The 16,976-nt window shown below is 50.2% G+C and overlaps 15 non-coding genes and 3 pseudogenes across 15 annotated transcripts; all 18 read left to right on the top strand.

The window, feature by feature from the left end:
- Positions 1 to 308: 308 nt before the first annotated feature.
- On the top strand, positions 309 to 425 carry LOC120040714. Its single transcript, XR_005475728.1, has one exon. It is a non-coding gene; the product is annotated as a U5 spliceosomal RNA (small nuclear RNA).
- Positions 426 to 821: 396 nt separating this feature from the next.
- On the top strand, positions 822 to 1,012 carry LOC120040709. The gene has a single exon (XR_005475726.1). It is a non-coding gene; the product is annotated as a U2 spliceosomal RNA (small nuclear RNA).
- A 375-nt stretch (positions 1,013 to 1,387) lies between these two features.
- On the top strand, positions 1,388 to 1,504 carry LOC120040715. Its single transcript, XR_005475729.1, has one exon. It is a non-coding gene; the product is annotated as a U5 spliceosomal RNA (small nuclear RNA).
- Positions 1,505 to 1,900: 396 nt separating this feature from the next.
- LOC120040721 lies at positions 1,901 to 2,091 on the top strand. The gene has a single exon (XR_005475734.1). It is a non-coding gene; the product is annotated as a U2 spliceosomal RNA (small nuclear RNA).
- Positions 2,092 to 2,462: 371 nt separating this feature from the next.
- On the top strand, positions 2,463 to 2,579 carry LOC120040716. The gene has a single exon (XR_005475730.1). It is a non-coding gene; the product is annotated as a U5 spliceosomal RNA (small nuclear RNA).
- Positions 2,580 to 2,974: 395 nt separating this feature from the next.
- On the top strand, positions 2,975 to 3,165 carry LOC120040725. The gene has a single exon (XR_005475738.1). It is a non-coding gene; the product is annotated as a U2 spliceosomal RNA (small nuclear RNA).
- A 371-nt stretch (positions 3,166 to 3,536) lies between these two features.
- Positions 3,537 to 3,653, top strand: LOC120040717. The gene has a single exon (XR_005475731.1). It is a non-coding gene; the product is annotated as a U5 spliceosomal RNA (small nuclear RNA).
- Positions 3,654 to 4,049: 396 nt separating this feature from the next.
- Positions 4,050 to 4,240, top strand: LOC120040726. Its single transcript, XR_005475739.1, has one exon. It is a non-coding gene; the product is annotated as a U2 spliceosomal RNA (small nuclear RNA).
- Positions 4,241 to 4,611: 371 nt separating this feature from the next.
- On the top strand, positions 4,612 to 4,728 carry LOC120040718. Its single transcript, XR_005475732.1, has one exon. It is a non-coding gene; the product is annotated as a U5 spliceosomal RNA (small nuclear RNA).
- A 2,538-nt stretch (positions 4,729 to 7,266) lies between these two features.
- Positions 7,267 to 7,443, top strand: LOC120040711 (annotated as a pseudogene).
- Positions 7,444 to 7,817: 374 nt separating this feature from the next.
- Positions 7,818 to 7,934, top strand: LOC120040719. The gene has a single exon (XR_005475733.1). It is a non-coding gene; the product is annotated as a U5 spliceosomal RNA (small nuclear RNA).
- Positions 7,935 to 10,547: 2,613 nt separating this feature from the next.
- Positions 10,548 to 10,720, top strand: LOC120040712 (annotated as a pseudogene).
- A 368-nt stretch (positions 10,721 to 11,088) lies between these two features.
- LOC120040722 lies at positions 11,089 to 11,205 on the top strand. The gene has a single exon (XR_005475735.1). It is a non-coding gene; the product is annotated as a U5 spliceosomal RNA (small nuclear RNA).
- Positions 11,206 to 11,601: 396 nt separating this feature from the next.
- Positions 11,602 to 11,792, top strand: LOC120040727. The gene has a single exon (XR_005475740.1). It is a non-coding gene; the product is annotated as a U2 spliceosomal RNA (small nuclear RNA).
- A 372-nt stretch (positions 11,793 to 12,164) lies between these two features.
- LOC120040723 lies at positions 12,165 to 12,281 on the top strand. Its single transcript, XR_005475736.1, has one exon. It is a non-coding gene; the product is annotated as a U5 spliceosomal RNA (small nuclear RNA).
- A 400-nt stretch (positions 12,282 to 12,681) lies between these two features.
- LOC120040710 lies at positions 12,682 to 12,872 on the top strand. The gene has a single exon (XR_005475727.1). It is a non-coding gene; the product is annotated as a U2 spliceosomal RNA (small nuclear RNA).
- Positions 12,873 to 13,243: 371 nt separating this feature from the next.
- LOC120040724 lies at positions 13,244 to 13,360 on the top strand. The gene has a single exon (XR_005475737.1). It is a non-coding gene; the product is annotated as a U5 spliceosomal RNA (small nuclear RNA).
- A 3,160-nt stretch (positions 13,361 to 16,520) lies between these two features.
- On the top strand, positions 16,521 to 16,694 carry LOC120040713 (annotated as a pseudogene).
- Positions 16,695 to 16,976: the final 282 nt, after the last annotated feature.

Consider the following 16,976-nt stretch of genomic DNA (forward strand, 5'->3'; position numbering starts at 1 on the left):
CACTGTGTGCTAGGCATAATAGGAGGACAACGGGAGGGTTATAAAAAAAAAAAAAAAAAAAAAAAAAAAAAAACGTTGGTCAGGATAGTGAGTGAGTGAGTGAGTGAGTGAGTGAGTGAGTGAGTGAGTGAGTGAGTGAGTCTGTCTGTCTGTCTGTCTGTCTGTCTGTCTGTCTGTCTGTCTGTGACTTTTTACCCACACACAGCCCTGGAAAAGTTGTCAGAGTGGGTTGGGTGACCACCCACCCGCGAGATCCCAGCCTAGTAGTGCACAGAGTGTGTCTCGGGCCCCGACCTCTGACTTCCATACGACTCTGGTTTCTCTTCATTACGCACAAGCCTTTCGCCTTTTACTAAAGACTTCCGTGGAGAGGAACACTTATGAGTTCAAAGTATTTTTGGAAGGGCTTTGCTTCTGGCAGAGCTCGGTATAGCTTGTTTCAAGAGAAATTGACAGAGATGATGATGCCCACCCACCCACCGCCGAGACACTTTTTGCTCATGCGTTTGACTTCAATCGGACTGACCGGTGTATTTCTCCACTCCAAGTTGTCGCTAAGGGCAATTGAGTTCAAAGAGCTAGTGACTTAAAGACGCATTGGCGACTTCAAAAAAAAAAAAACACCCGCATGTCTGTCTGTCTGTCTGTCTGTCTGTCTGTCTGTCTGTCGCCAGGGAAAGGTTGGGTGGGTGGGTGGGTGGGTGGGTGGGTGGGTGGGTGGGGGGTGGGGGGGAGAGGAGGAGGAGCCACCTTTTGCCGAACCGCCAAAGTCTGCCGAGACCCCCGGGTGCCCGGCGGGTGCAGGGTTCCATTTGTGGGTTATCGCTTCTCGGCCTTTTGGCTAAGATCAAGTGTAGTATCTGTTCTTATCAGTTTAATATCTGATACGTCCCCCATCGGGGGACTACATATTAAATGGATTTTTCGAACAGGGAGTCGGAAATGGGGCTTGCTCCGTCCGCTCCACGCATCGACCCGGTATTGCAGTACCTCCGGGAACGGTGCAACACATTCCTCCCGTTGTCAAGGAAAGAAAAAAGAAAGAAAAAACATCCAAAGTGAAAGTAGGGCGAAGCGCTCTTCGTGGGTTCCCCCGTTTCCCGCCATTTTACTTAAAAAAAAAAAAAAAAAAAAAAAAAAAAAAAAAACGTTGGTCAGGATAGTGAGTGAGTGAGTGAGTGAGTGAGTGAGTGAGTGAGTGAGTGAGTGAGTGAGTGAGTCTGTCTGTCTGTCTGTCTGTCTGTCTGTCTGTCTGTCTGTCTGTGACTTTTTACCCACACACAGCCCTGGAAAAGTTGTCAGAGTGGGTTGGGTGACCACCCACCCGCGAGATCCCAGCCTAGTAGTGCACAGAGTGTGTCTCGGGCCCCGACCTCTGACTTCCATACGACTCTGGTTTCTCTTCATTACGCACAAGCCTTTCGCCTTTTACTAAAGACTTCCGTGGAGAGGAACACTTATGAGTTCAAAGTATTTTTGGAAGGGCTTTGCTTCTGGCAGAGCTCGGTATAGCTTGTTTCAAGAGAAATTGACAGAGATGATGATGCCCACCCACCCACCGCCGAGACACTTTTTGCTCATGCGTTTGACTTCAATCGGACTGACCGGTGTATTTCTCCACTCCAAGTTGTCGCTAAGGGCAATTGAGTTCAAAGAGCTAGTGACTTAAAGACGCATTGGCGACTTCAAAAAAAAAAAAACACCCGCATGTCTGTCTGTCTGTCTGTCTGTCTGTCTTGTCTGTCGCCAGGGAAAGGTTGGGTGGGTGGGTGGGTGGGTGGGTGGGTGGGTGGGTGGGTGGGGGTGGGGGGGAGAGGAGGAGGAGCCACCTTTTGCCGAACCGCCAAAGTCTGCCGAGACCCCCGGGTGCCCGGCGGGTGCAGGGTTCCATTTGTGGGTTATCGCTTCTCGGCCTTTTGGCTAAGATCAAGTGTAGTATCTGTTCTTATCAGTTTAATATCTGATACGTCCCCCATCGGGGGACTACATATTAAATGGATTTTTCGAACAGGGAGTCGGAAATGGGGCTTGCTCCGTCCGCTCCACGCATCGACCCGGTATTGCAGTACCTCCGGGAACGGTGCAACACATTCCTCCCGTTGTCAAGGAAAGAAAAAAGAAAGAAAAAACATCCAAAGTGAAAGTAGGGCGAAGCGCTCTTCGTGGGTTCCCCCGTTTCCCGCCATTTTACTTAAAAAAAAAAAAAAAAAAAAAAAAAAAAAAAAAACGTTGGTCAGGATAGTGAGTGAGTGAGTGAGTGAGTGAGTGAGTGAGTGAGTGAGTGAGTGAGTGAGTGAGTGAGTCTGTCTGTCTGTCTGTCTGTCTGTCTGTCTGTCTGTGACTTTTTACCCACACACAGCCCTGGAAAAGTTGTCAGAGTGGGTTGGGTGACCACCCACCCGCGAGATCCCAGCCTAGTAGTGCACAGAGTGTGTCTCGGGCCCCGACCTCTGACTTCCATACGACTCTGGTTTCTCTTCATTACGCACAAGCCTTTCGCCTTTTACTAAAGACTTCCGTGGAGAGGAACACTTATGAGTTCAAAGTATTTTTGGAAGGGCTTTGCTTCTGGCAGAGCTCGGTATAGCTTGTTTCAAGAGAAATTGACAGAGATGATGATGCCCACCCACCCACCGCCGAGACACTTTTTGCTCATGCGTTTGACTTCAATCGGACTGACCGGTGTATTTCTCCACTCCAAGTTGTCGCTAAGGGCAATTGAGTTCAAAGAGCTAGTGACTTAAAGACGCATTGGCGACTTCAAAAAAAAAAAAACACCCGCATGTCTGTCTGTCTGTCTGTCTGTCTGTCTGTCTGTCGCCAGGGAAAGGTTGGGTGGGTGGGTGGGTGGGTGGGTGGGTGGGTGGGTGGGTGGGGGTGGGGGGGAGAGGAGGAGGAGCCACCTTTTGCCGAACCGCCAAAGTCTGCCGAGACCCCCGGGTGCCCGGCGGGTGCAGGGTTCCATTTGTGGGTTATCGCTTCTCGGCCTTTTGGCTAAGATCAAGTGTAGTATCTGTTCTTATCAGTTTAATATCTGATACGTCCCCCATCGGGGGACTACATATTAAATGGATTTTTCGAACAGGGAGTCGGAAATGGGGCTTGCTCCGTCCGCTCCACGCATCGACCCGGTATTGCAGTACCTCCGGGAACGGTGCAACACATTCCTCCCGTTGTCAAGGAAAGAAAAAAGAAAGAAAAAACATCCAAAGTGAAAGTAGGGCGAAGCGCTCTTCGTGGGTTCCCCCGTTTCCCGCCATTTTACTTAAAAAAAAAAAAAAAAAAAAAAAAAAAAAAAAAACGTTGGTCAGGATAGTGAGTGAGTGAGTGAGTGAGTGAGTGAGTGAGTGAGTGAGTGAGTGAGTGAGTGAGTCTGTCTGTCTGTCTGTCTGTCTGTCTGTCTGTCTGTCTGTGACTTTTTACCCACACACAGCCCTGGAAAAGTTGTCAGAGTGGGTTGGGTGACCACCCACCCGCGAGATCCCAGCCTAGTAGTGCACAGAGTGTGTCTCGGGCCCCGACCTCTGACTTCCATACGACTCTGGTTTCTCTTCATTACGCACAAGCCTTTCGCCTTTTACTAAAGACTTCCGTGGAGAGGAACACTTATGAGTTCAAAGTATTTTTGGAAGGGCTTTGCTTCTGGCAGAGCTCGGTATAGCTTGTTTCAAGAGAAATTGACAGAGATGATGATGCCCACCCACCCACCGCCGAGACACTTTTTGCTCATGCGTTTGACTTCAATCGGACTGACCGGTGTATTTCTCCACTCCAAGTTGTCGCTAAGGGCAATTGAGTTCAAAGAGCTAGTGACTTAAAGACGCATTGGCGACTTCAAAAAAAAAAAAACACCCGCATGTCTGTCTGTCTGTCTGTCTGTCTGTCTGTCTGTCGCCAGGGAAAGGTTGGGTGGGTGGGTGGGTGGGTGGGTGGGTGGGTGGGTGGGTGGGGGGTGGGGGGGAGAGGAGGAGGAGCCACCTTTTGCCGAACCGCCAAAGTCTGCCGAGACCCCCGGGTGCCCGGCGGGTGCAGGGTTCCATTTGTGGGTTATCGCTTCTCGGCCTTTTGGCTAAGATCAAGTGTAGTATCTGTTCTTATCAGTTTAATATCTGATACGTCCCCCATCGGGGGACTACATATTAAATGGATTTTTCGAACAGGGAGTCGGAAATGGGGCTTGCTCCGTCCGCTCCACGCATCGACCCGGTATTGCAGTACCTCCGGGAACGGTGCAACACATTCCTCCCGTTGTCAAGGAAAGAAAAAAGAAAGAAAAAACATCCAAAGTGAAAGTAGGGCGAAGCGCTCTTCGTGGGTTCCCCCGTTTCCCGCCATTTTACTTAAAAAAAAAAAAAAAAAAAAAAAAAAAAAAAAAACGTTGGTCAGGATAGTGAGTGAGTGAGTGAGTGAGTGAGTGAGTGAGTGAGTGAGTGAGTGAGTGAGTGAGTCTGTCTGTCTGTCTGTCTGTCTGTCTGTCTGTCTGTCTGTGACTTTTTACCCACACACAGCCCTGGAAAAGTTGTCAGAGTGGGTTGGGTGACCACCCACCCGCGAGATCCCAGCCTAGTAGTGCACAGAGTGTGTCTCGGGCCCCGACCTCTGACTTCCATACGACTCTGGTTTCTCTTCATTACGCACAAGCCTTTCGCCTTTTACTAAAGACTTCCGTGGAGAGGAACACTTATGAGTTCAAAGTATTTTTGGAAGGGCTTTGCTTCTGGCAGAGCTCGGTATAGCTTGTTTCAAGAGAAATTGACAGAGATGATGATGCCCACCCACCCACCGCCGAGACACTTTTTGCTCATGCGTTTGACTTCAATCGGACTGACCGGTGTATTTCTCCACTCCAAGTTGTCGCTAAGGGCAATTGAGTTCAAAGAGCTAGTGACTTAAAGACGCATTGGCGACTTCAAAAAAAAAAAAACACCCGCATGTCTGTCTGTCTGTCTGTCTGTCTGTCTGTCTGTCTGTCTGTCTGTCGCCAGGGAAAGGTTGGGTGGGTGGGTGGGTGGGTGGGTGGGTGGGTGGGTGGGGGGTGGGGGGGAGAGGAGGAGGAGCCACCTTTTGCCGAACCGCCAAAGTCTGCCGAGACCCCCGGGTGCCCGGCGGGTGCAGGGTTCCATTTGTGGGTTATCGCTTCTCGGCCTTTTGGCTCAGATCAAGCTTGGTACCGAGGTGCCCCAGAGCTCGCTGAGTCAGAAGGTCGAGGGAAGCCCGGAGGGAGGAAGCATTGATTTTGGTTCATAGGAATCGGTGGCGGGTTTTTCCCGGGTTTTGGTATTTTCAAGTGGCTTCTTGTGAGAGCATTTATTGAGAAATGGAGAAAAATACACAGAGCAGGTTTGTTCCGGTGGTTGGATGGGCGAATACAGTGAGATTTGCATGGAAGGATAAGGAGGTTGAGCCAATTGTGAGAGAGACTTTTGCGAAGGGTGTTCTGATGACAATCCTGAAGGTGAAGGTGGAGGAGGTCCTTTGTTTCCAGGATAACCCGATGGAGAAGGGGTATGACGTGACATTTCATGAAGAAGAAAAGCATGATGAAATCATGAGGAAGACGAAGGCAATGGAAGGAGAAAGGCTGATATGCCTTTATAAAGTTACTAGCCTGGCGAAGAATAATTTCAGGCTAGTAACAGTGACTATGTACAACCCACATGTCAAGGACGAAGAGGTGAGGGCATTCCTGGGGAGGTGGATGGACAGGGTTTCCTCAGCCAGGCTCCTCAGGGACTCTTTAGGTTTCTGGACGGGGAGGAGAGGTTTTCAGGCCCTCCTCAGGGAGGACCCAAGGGGGGAAGGTGGTTACCTCCATCCTCCTGCGATGTTCTCCCTGGGGGCTGACAGGGGGACGTTGCATTACGCACGTCAGCCCCCGTTTTGCAGGCGTTGTATGGCCTACGGTCATACCCTCGCCTCGTGTAGGAATAGAAAGTGCAGGTTTTGTGGGTCTGACGAGCACGAGGCGAGGGAATGTGCCGAGCCTAAGGCATGTCACGGGTGTGGCTCGGTGGAGCACCTGTGGCGAGACTGCCCGGCTAGGCACAGGTCATACGCGTCTGCAGCTGGAGGGGGAGCGAGAGCGGGGGATGGGGGTAGAAGAGAAGAGGAGCGGGAAGAAGGTGGTGGCAGAGGAGGAAGAACGGCATCGAAGGAGATAGAGAGAGAAGAGGAGGAAGAGGAGAGGGCCGGGACAGAAGGAGGGGCGGTCAGGACAGAAGGAGAGGAGGACGGGACAGAAGGAGTGGTGGTGGTCGGGACAGAAGGAGTGGGGGTCGAAATGGAAGGGGAAGGGGTTGGGACAGAGGGAGAGGAGGAGGAAGAAGAAATGGAGGAGGAGGAGTTGGACATGGGACAGAAAAACGAAGTTCTTAGAATGGTGAGGGAGAGGGTAGAGAAGAAGGGGCCAGTAAAGGGCTGGAAGGTAGGGGAATATGAGAGGGTGATAAAGGAGTATGAGAAGAAGGTTAGGGAGGAGGTTTTGTCTGGGGGAGAGGAAGTTGGGGTAGAGGGGGAGGAGGGGAAGGAGGGAAAAGGAGAGAAAAGGAAGGAGAAAGGGAAAGAGGAGGGGAAGGGAGCGGTGGAATCACATAAAACAGAAGAGTTAAGGGTAGAGGAAACAAAAAGGCTGATCATAGGAAAAATGTTTGAGATGGAGAAGGAGGAAGGGATGATAAGGACCTGGGGGAGTGTGAAATATAATAGGATTTTTGCGATATTGAAGCTGGAGGGTGAGATGTTGGGGGAAAGGGAATTTAGGAGGGAGCTGGAAAAATGTGAGAGGAAGCATAGGGATAGGTTGAGGCGGAATTTTCTTTACAAGGAGGAGGATAAGGCAAGGGAGAAAGGTGAACTTTTGGCGCCATTGCATAAAAAGAAGAGGGAGAAAAGAGTGGAGCCTGTGGATGGTGGGGGGGGGGGGTGGGGGGAGAGGGGGCAGGACCTTCGGGGACGTCCTCTTTTTCTTCTGCCTTTTCTTCTCTAACACCTCTGGAGGAGCTGGATCGCCAGTTAATGGAATTGGGTGGGAAATGAAGGGAGGGAGTCAGGTGTTGGGAGAGGGCCCTGAGTGACAATTTTGGATTGGGATTGGTGGGTTTATGGGTGGTTGGGAGATAAGGGGAGGGAAGATGCTCCCCTAGAGGTTTTTTGGTTTTGGTTTTGGCTATTGTTTAATTATTGGATAGGGTTTTGGTTGGTTAGAGAAATATAATTTGAAAATGATGTAAGATTGGAAGATTTTTTGTTGGTTTTTGATGGTAATAAATATATTTTATAAAAAAAAAAAAATCTGTTCTTATCAGTTTAATATCTGATACGTCCCCCATCGGGGGACTACATATTAAATGGATTTTTCGAACAGGGAGTCGGAAATGGGGCTTGCTCCGTCCGCTCCACGCATCGACCCGGTATTGCAGTACCTCCGGGAACGGTGCAACACATTCCTCCCGTTGTCAAGGAAAGAAAAAAGAAAGAAAAAACATCCAAAGTGAAAGTAGGGCGAAGCGCTCTTCGTGGGTTCCCCCGTTTCCCGCCATTTTACTTAAAAAAAAAAAAAAAAAAAAAAAAAAAAAAAAACGTTGGTCAGGATAGTGAGTGAGTGAGTGAGTGAGTGAGTGAGTGAGTGAGTGAGTGAGTGAGTGAGTGAGTGAGTCTGTCTGTCTGTCTGTCTGTCTGTCTGTCTGTCTGTCTGTGACTTTTTACCCACACACAGCCCTGGAAAAGTTGTCAGAGTGGGTTGGGTGACCACCCACCCGCGAGATCCCAGCCTAGTAGTGCACAGAGTGTGTCTCGGGCCCCGACCTCTGACTTCCATACGACTCTGGTTTCTCTTCATTACGCACAAGCCTTTCGCCTTTTACTAAAGACTTCCGTGGAGAGGAACACTTATGAGTTCAAAGTATTTTTGGAAGGGCTTTGCTTCTGGCAGAGCTCGGTATAGCTTGTTTCAAGAGAAATTGACAGAGATGATGATGCCCACCCACCCACCGCCGAGACACTTTTTGCTCATGCGTTTGACTTCAATCGGACTGACCGGTGTATTTCTCCACTCCAAGTTGTCGCTAAGGGCAATTGAGTTCAAAGAGCTAGTGACTTAAAGACGCATTGGCGACTTCAAAAAAAAAAAAACACCCGCATGTCTGTCTGTCTGTCTGTCTGTCTGTCTGTCTGTCTGTCTGTCTGTCTGTCTGTCGCCAGGGAAAGGTTGGGTGGGTGGGTGGGTGGGTGGGTGGGGGGTGGGGGGGAGAGGAGGAGGAGCCACCTTTTGCCGAACCGCCAAAGTCTGCCGAGACCCCCGGGTGCCCGGCGGGTGCAGGGTTCCATTTGTGGGTTATCGCTTCTCGGCCTTTTGGCTCAGATCAAGCTTGGTACCGAGGTGCCCCAGAGCTCGCTGAGTCAAAAGGTCGAAGTAGGAAGGCGATAGAGGTAGTGTTGGATTTTGTTCCGAGGTGTGGTCGGTGGTTTTGTTTTGATTGGATAAGTCTTTTGGTTTCAATTTGGAGATGGCAAGTGGAGGAAAGGTAACGGGGGTTGGGCTGTCGAATACAGTGAGGTTTAAATGGATGAAGAAAGAGATTGAGCCATTGGGAAGAGAGACTTTTGGACGAATTATAGTGATGGGGATGCTTGATCTTGAGGTGAAGGATGTCCTATGCCTTCAAGATAACCCAAGGGAAGGAGCGTATGAAATGACGTTACACAAGGAAGAGAAGTATGAAGAGGTCCTGAAGAGGGCGAGAGAGAAGGAGAAGGCGATACCCTTGTGTCACTATGAGGTGACTAGTCTGGCTAAGAAGAATTTTAGGGTGATCACTGTAAACATTTACAACCCCCACGTAAAGGATGAGGATGTGAGGGCCTTTCTGGGGAGGTACGTTGATAACATCTCCTCAGCGAAGCACCTCAGGGACTCCCTGGGATTTTGGACTGGGAGGAGAGGTTTTCAGGCCCTCCTCAGGGAGGACCAGAAGGGGGAGGGCGGTTTCCTCCATCCTCCTGCGATGTTCTCCCTGGGGGCTGACAGGGGGACGTTGCATTACGCACGTCAGCCCCAGTATTGCAGGCGTTGTATGGCCTATGGCCATACCCTTGCCTCGTGTAGTATCAGAAAGTGCAGGTTCTGTGGATCTGGGGAGCACGAGGCGAGGGACTGTGGCGAGCCGAAGGCGTGTCACGGGTGTGGCTCGGTAGCGCACCTGTGGCGGGACTGCCCGGCTCGCCAGAGGTCATATGCGTCTGTAGTTGGGGGAGGAGCGAGAGCGGGGGATGGGGGAAGAAGAGGAGAAGAGCAGGAAGAAGATGGTGGCAGAGGAAGAGGAACGGCATCGAAGGAGACAGAGAGAGAAGAGGAGGAAGAGGAGAGGGCCGGGGCAGAAGGAGGGGAGGCCAGGACAGAAGGAGAGGAGGCTGGGACAGAAGGAATGGTGGTCGGAATGGAAGGAGAGGAGGTTGGGACAGAGAGAGAGGAGGGGAAGGGAGAAGAAGAGGAAGAAGAAAAAGAAGAGGAGGAGGAGTTGGACATGGAACAGAAGGAGGGGGTCCTAGAAATGATGAGGGAGAGGATACGGGTGAAGGGGCCGGTGGAGGGATGGAGGGCGGGGGAATTGGATAGGGTGAAGATGGATTTGGAGAAGGAGGTTAGAGAGAAGGGTTTGTCTGGGAAGCAGAAGGGTAGGGTTGGGAAAGAAGGAGAGGTGGAGGGGGAAGAAGGAGAGGTGGAGGGGGAAGAGGAGGCAGGAATGGAAGGCGTGGTAGTTGGGACAGAGGGGGAGGAGGGAAAAGGAGAGAAAAGGAAAGAGAAGGGGATAGAGGAAGATAGGGTAGCAGAGAGGAGGGATGAGGAGGAAAAAAGGATAATATTTGGGAGAATGATGGAGGTGAGAAGGGATAGCTGGGGGGAGGAGGATGTTAGTCGGAACTTGAAAATGTGTAAGATGGAGGTTAAGTTGATGGGGAATAGGGAATTTAGGAAGGAGATTGGTAGATATGATAGGGAGTTTGAGAGGGAGATGAGGAAGGAGGGGTTGTATGAGGAGAGGGATAGGGCAAGGAAAAAAAGTGGTTTTTTGGGGCCTACTCAAAAGAAAAAGAAGAAGAAGAAGGTGGAGACTGTGGACAGTGGGAGGGGGAGAGGGGGTGGGGAGGGGAGGGGGGAGGGAGAGGTGGCAGGACCTTCGGGGATTTCCGCTTTTCATTCTTCCTTTTCCTCTTTAGAATCCCTGGAGGAATTAGAACGCAAGGGATGGTTTTGAATTGAAGAGGGAGAGGAAGGGAGATGGGGTTTGGTAATTGTTTAGTGGGTTTAGAGAGTGATTTTGTGGGTAAATTAGAGAAATATAATTTGTAATTATGTAAGTTTGGAAGATTTTTGTTTGGGTTTATGGGGGGTTGGGAGATAAGGGGAGGGAAGATGCTCCCCTAGAGGTTTTTTGGTTTTGGTTTTGGCTATTGTTTAATTATTGGATAGGGTTTTGGTTGGTTAGAGAAATATAAATTGAAAATGATGTAAGTTTGGAAGATTTTTTGTTGGTTTTTGATGGTAATAAATATATTTTATAAAAAAAAATCTGTTCTTATCAGTTTAATATCTGATACGTCCCCCATCGGGGGACTACATATTAAATGGATTTTTCGAACAGGGAGTCGGAAATGGGGCTTGCTCCGTCCGCTCCACGCATCGACCCGGTATTGCAGTACCTCCGGGAACGGTGCAACACATTCCTCCCGTTGTCAAGGAAAGAAAAAAGAAAGAAAAAACATCCAAAGTGAAAGTAGGGCGAAGCGCTCTTCGTGGGTTCCCCCGTTTCCCGCCATTTTACTTAAAAAAAAAAAAAAAAAAAAAAAAAAAAAAAAAAACGTTGGTCAGGATAGTGAGTGAGTGAGTGAGTGAGTGAGTGAGTGAGTGAGTGAGTGAGTGAGTGAGTCTGTCTGTCTGTCTGTCTGTCTGTCTGTCTGTCTGTCTGTGACTTTTTACCCACACACAGCCCTGGAAAAGTTGTCAGAGTGGGTTGGGTGACCACCCACCCGCGAGATCCCAGCCTAGTAGTGCACAGAGTGTGTCTCGGGCCCCGACCTCTGACTTCCATACGACTCTGGTTTCTCTTCATTACGCACAAGCCTTTCGCCTTTTACTAAAGACTTCCGTGGAGAGGAACACTTATGAGTTCAAAGTATTTTTGGAAGGGCTTTGCTTCTGGCAGAGCTCGGTATAGCTTGTTTCAAGAGAAATTGACAGAGATGATGATGCCCACCCACCCACCGCCGAGACACTTTTTGCTCATGCGTTTGACTTCAATCGGACTGACCGGTGTATTTCTCCACTCCAAGTTGTCGCTAAGGGCAATTGAGTTCAAAGAGCTAGTGACTTAAAGACGCATTGGCGACTTCAAAAAAAAAAAAACACCCGCATGTCTGTCTGTCTGTCTGTCTGTCTGTCTGTCTGTCTGTCGCCAGGGAAAGGTTGGGTGGGTGGGTGGGTGGGTGGGTGGGTGGGTGGGTGGGGGGTGGGGGGGAGAGGAGGAGGAGCCACCTTTTGCCGAACCGCCAAAGTCTGCCGAGACCCCCGGGTGCCCGGCGGGTGCAGGGTTCCATTTGTGGGTTATCGCTTCTCGGCCTTTTGGCTAAGATCAAGTGTAGTATCTGTTCTTATCAGTTTAATATCTGATACGTCCCCCATCGGGGGACTACATATTAAATGGATTTTTCGAACAGGGAGTCGGAAATGGGGCTTGCTCCGTCCGCTCCACGCATCGACCCGGTATTGCAGTACCTCCGGGAACGGTGCAACACATTCCTCCCGTTGTCAAGGAAAGAAAAAAGAAAGAAAAAACATCCAAAGTGAAAGTAGGGCGAAGCGCTCTTCGTGGGTTCCCCCGTTTCCCGCCATTTTACTTAAAAAAAAAAAAAAAAAAAAAAAAAAAAAAAAAAACGTTGGTCAGGATAGTGAGTGAGTGAGTGAGTGAGTGAGTGAGTGAGTGAGTGAGTGAGTGAGTGAGTGAGTCTGTCTGTCTGTCTGTCTGTCTGTCTGTCTGTCTGTCTGTGACTTTTTACCCACACACAGCCCTGGAAAAGTTGTCAGAGTGGGTTGGGTGACCACCCACCCGCGAGATCCCAGCCTAGTAGTGCACAGAGTGTGTCTCGGGCCCCGACCTCTGACTTCCATACGACTCTGGTTTCTCTTCATTACGCACAAGCCTTTCGCCTTTTACTAAAGACTTCCGTGGAGAGGAACACTTATGAGTTCAAAGTATTTTTGGAAGGGCTTTGCTTCTGGCAGAGCTCGGTATAGCTTGTTTCAAGAGAAATTGACAGAGATGATGATGCCCACCCACCCACCGCCGAGACACTTTTTGCTCATGCGTTTGACTTCAATCGGACTGACCGGTGTATTTCTCCACTCCAAGTTGTCGCTAAGGGCAATTGAGTTCAAAGAGCTAGTGACTTAAAGACGCATTGGCGACTTCAAAAAAAAAAAAACACCCGCATGTCTGTCTGTCTGTCTGTCTGTCTGTCTGTCTGTCTGTCTGTCGCCAGGGAAAGGTTGGGTGGGTGGGTGGGTGGGTGGGTGGGTGGGTGGGTGGGGGGTGGGGGGGAGAGGAGGAGGAGCCACCTTTTGCCGAACCGCCAAAGTCTGCCGAGACCCCCGGGTGCCCGGCGGGTGCAGGGTTCCATTTGTGGGTTATCGCTTCTCGGCCTTTTGGCTAAGATCAAGTGTAGTATCTGTTCTTATCAGTTTAATATCTGATACGTCCCCCATCGGGGGACTACATATTAAATGGATTTTTCGAACAGGGAGTCGGAAATGGGGCTTGCTCCGTCCGCTCCACGCATCGACCCGGTATTGCAGTACCTCCGGGAACGGTGCAACACATTCCTCCCGTTGTCAAGGAAAGAAAAAAGAAAGAAAAAACATCCAAAGTGAAAGTAGGGCGAAGCGCTCTTCGTGGGTTCCCCCGTTTCCCGCCATTTTACTTAAAAAAAAAAAAAAAAAAAAAAAAAAAAAAAAAACGTTGGTCAGGATAGTGAGTGAGTGAGTGAGTGAGTGAGTGAGTGAGTGAGTGAGTGAGTGAGTGAGTCTGTCTGTCTGTCTGTCTGTCTGTCTGTCTGTCTGTCTGTCTGTGACTTTTTACCCACACACAGCCCTGGAAAAGTTGTCAGAGTGGGTTGGGTGACCACCCACCCGCGAGATCCCAGCCTAGTAGTGCACAGAGTGTGTCTCGGGCCCCGACCTCTGACTTCCATACGACTCTGGTTTCTCTTCATTACGCACAAGCCTTTCGCCTTTTACTAAAGACTTCCGTGGAGAGGAACACTTATGAGTTCAAAGTATTTTTGGAAGGGCTTTGCTTCTGGCAGAGCTCGGTATAGCTTGTTTCAAGAGAAATTGACAGAGATGATGATGCCCACCCACCCACCGCCGAGACACTTTTTGCTCATGCGTTTGACTTCAATCGGACTGACCGGTGTATTTCTCCACTCCAAGTTGTCGCTAAGGGCAATTGAGTTCAAAGAGCTAGTGACTTAAAGACGCATTGGCGACTTCAAAAAAAAAAAAACACCCGCATGTCTGTCTGTCTGTCTGTCTGTCTGTCTGTCTGTCTGTCTGTCTGTCGCCAGGGAAAGGTTGGGTGGGTGGGTGGGTGGGTGGGTGGGGGGTGGGGGGGGAGAGGAGGAGGAGCCACCTTTTGCCGAACCGCCAAAGTCTGCCGAGACCCCCGGGTGCCCGGCGGGTGCAGGGTTCCATTTGTGGGTTATCGCTTCTCGGCCTTTTGGCTCAGATCAAGCTTGGTACCGAGGTGCCCCAGAGCTCGCTGAGTCAGAAGGTCGAGGGAAGCCCGGAGGGAGGAAAGTTTATTGTTTTTGGTAAAAGAGGTTGGTTTTCAAGGATATTTTTTGGTGGCAATTGAAAAGAGAGGCTTTTTGGTGGGAAAGATGGAAGGGAGAAAAGAAAGAAGAGAGGTTCCAGGGATAGGGTTGGCGAATACCTTAAGATTTATATGGAAGGAGAAGGAAGTAGAGCCATGGGGGAGAGAGATGTTCGGGAGGACCATCTTGATGGAGACTCTGAAGTTAGGGGTAAAGGAGGTTCTGTGCCTACAGAGTAACCCATTGGAGAAGGCTTTTGAAGTGACGTTATACACGGAGGGAAAATATGAGGAGATCAGGAAGAAGGTAAAGGATCTGGAAGAAGCAAGACCCCTGTGCCACTATGAGGTGATCAGCCTGGCAAGGAGAAATTTAAGGGTGGTCACAGTCACAATGTACAATCCACATGTGAAAGATGAGGATGTGAGGGCTTATCTGGGGAGGTACGCTGACAACATTTCCTCAGCGAGGTACCTCAGGGACTCCCTGGGATACTGGACAGGGAGGAGAGGGTTCCAGGTCCTTCTTAGGGAGGACCCGAAGGGTTTGGATGGTTACCTCCATCCTCCAGCAATGTTCTCCCTGGGGGCTGATAGGGGGACATTATTTTATGCCCGTCAGCCTCCTTTTTGCAGGCGTTGTATGGCCTATGGCCATACCCTCGCCTCGTGCAGTGAAAGAAAGTGCAGGTTCTGTGGGTCTGGTGGGCACGAGGCGAGGGACTGTGCCGAGCCTAAGACATGCCACGGGTGTGGCTCAGGGGCGCACCTGTGGCGGGACTGCCCCGCCAGGCGGAGGTCATACGCGTCTGCAGCAGGGGGGGGAGCGAGAGCTGGGGATGGGGGTAGAAGAGGAGAGGAGCGCGCAGGAGGGGGTGGCAGAGGAGGAGGAACTGTACCGAAGGAGACACAAAGAGAAGAGGAGAAAGAGAAGAAGAGGAACGAGACAGAAGGAGTGGTGGTTGGGACAGAAGGAGTGGAGGACGGGACAGAAGGAGTGGAGGTCGGAACAGAAGGAGTGGTGGACGGGACAGATGGAGTGGGGGCTGGGACAGAGGGAGTGGTGGCCGTGTCAGAAGGAGTGGTGGACGGGACAGATGGAGTGGGGGCTGGGAGGGAAGGAGTGGTGTGTGAGATAGAAGGAGAGGTGGTTGGGATGGAAGGAGAGGTGGTAGGGGCAGAGGGAGGGATGGCCGGGATGGAGGGGGTCAGAGTAGAGGAGGAGGAGAAAGAGGCAAAAAGAAAGGAGGAGAAGGAAATATTAAGGGAGGAGGGGAATGTGGGAAGGGAGATGATGGATAGACTGGTCTACGGGAAAATAGAAGAATATAGGAAGGAAAAGGGGGTTTTGAAAGAAGGGGAATTGAAGGATATAGGGTGGAAATTTAGGAGGGAGGTGTTAGACATGGAGGGAGAGGATTTTGATAGGCAGGTGTCGAAATATGAGGGAAAATTTGAAAAGGAGATGAGGAGGGAGGGGTTGTATAAAGAGATAGACAGGGTAAGGGGGAAATATAAAGAATGGCAGGAAATAGAACATGAAGGTAGGATGGGAAAAATGGGTTATTACGCAAGGTGTGATAGGGAAGAAGAGAAGAAAGGAGAAGACGGAAAGAGGGTTTGGAGGGAAGGAGAGGAGGAGGGGAAAGAGGGAGAAGAGAGGAAGGAAGCAGAAGTAGAGGATTCGGAAATGGAGGTAGAGACAGGGGGAGAGGAGAGGAAGGAAGAAGAAGGGGAGGAGTTGGACATGGGAAGGAAAAAGGAAGTCCTTCGAATGATAAGGGAGAGGATAGAGAAGAAGGGGCCGGTAAAGGGTTGGAGGGAAGGGGAATTTGAGAGGGTGAAGAGAGAATTTGAGAAGGTGGTTAGGGAGAAGTTTTTGTCTGGGGATCAGGAGGGTAGGGTGGGGACAGAAGGAGAGGTGGAGGGGGAAGAGGGAGGAAAAGGGGGGAAAAGGAAGGGGAAGGGGATAGAGGAAGGTAGGGTAGAAGAGAGGAGGGTGGAAGAGCAGAAAAGGCTAGTATATGGGAGAATGTTGGAGATGGAGGACGGGAAAAAGTCGATAGAAAATTGGGGGAAGGAGGAAAATAGGCGGAATTTGGAGAGGTGTGAGATGGAAGTTAGGATGATGGGGAATAGAGAATATAGGATGGAGCTTGTCAGATATGATAGGGTGTTTGAGGAGGAGATGAGGGAGAAGGGTTTGTATGTGGAGAGGGATAGGGCAAGGGAAAAAAGTGTTTCTTTGGAGGATATCCAAAAGAGAAAGAAGAAGAAGGAGAAAAAAGGGGGAGCTGTGACACAGGGAAGGGGAGAGGAGGTGGGGGGTGTGGGGGGTAGGGGGGGTGGGGGGGGGGGGGAGGGGGGGGGGGAGAGGGGGGAGGGGGAGGTGGCAGGACTTTCGGGTGTTTCCTCTTTCTTTCTACCTTTTCCTCCTTACACCTATAGGTCAGGGACAGGGAGATGGCCCTGGGTGACATTTTGGTATGGTGGGTAGATGGAGAGGGGGAAGGGGAGGGAGGATGTTCCCCTAGATGGTTAATTTGATTGGTATGGTTATTGTTTAAATTGCGGATAGAGTTTTTTTGTTTGATGGTTAGAGAATATATTTTGAATTTGTGAAAATACGGGAGATTATTGTTGGTTTTGAAAGGTATAATATTTTATAAAAAAAAATCTGTTCTTATCAGTTTTAATATCTGATACGTTCCCCATCGGGGGACTACATATTAAATGATTTTTCGAACAGGGAGTCGGAAATGGGGCTTGCTCCGTCCGCTCCACGCATCGACCCGGTATTGCAGTACCTCCGGGAACGGTGCAACACATTCCTCCCGTTGTCAAGGAAAGAAAAAAGAAAGAAAAAACATCCAAAGTGAAAGTAGGGCGAAGCGCTCTTCGTGGGTTTCCCCCGTTTCCCGCCATTTTACTTAAAAAAAAAAAAAAAAAAAAAAAAAAAAAACGTTGGTCAGGATAGTGAGTGAGTGAGTGAGTGAGTGAGTGAGTGAGTGAGTGAGTGAGTGAGTCTGTCTGTCTGTCTGTCTGTCTGTCTGTCTGTCTGTCTGTCTGTCTGTGACTTTTTACCCACACAGCCTGGAAAAGTTGTCAGAG

Source organism: Salvelinus namaycush, unplaced genomic scaffold (assembly GCF_016432855.1).
Source record: "Salvelinus namaycush isolate Seneca unplaced genomic scaffold, SaNama_1.0 Scaffold3755, whole genome shotgun sequence".
NCBI lineage: Eukaryota > Metazoa > Chordata > Actinopteri > Salmoniformes > Salmonidae > Salvelinus > Salvelinus namaycush.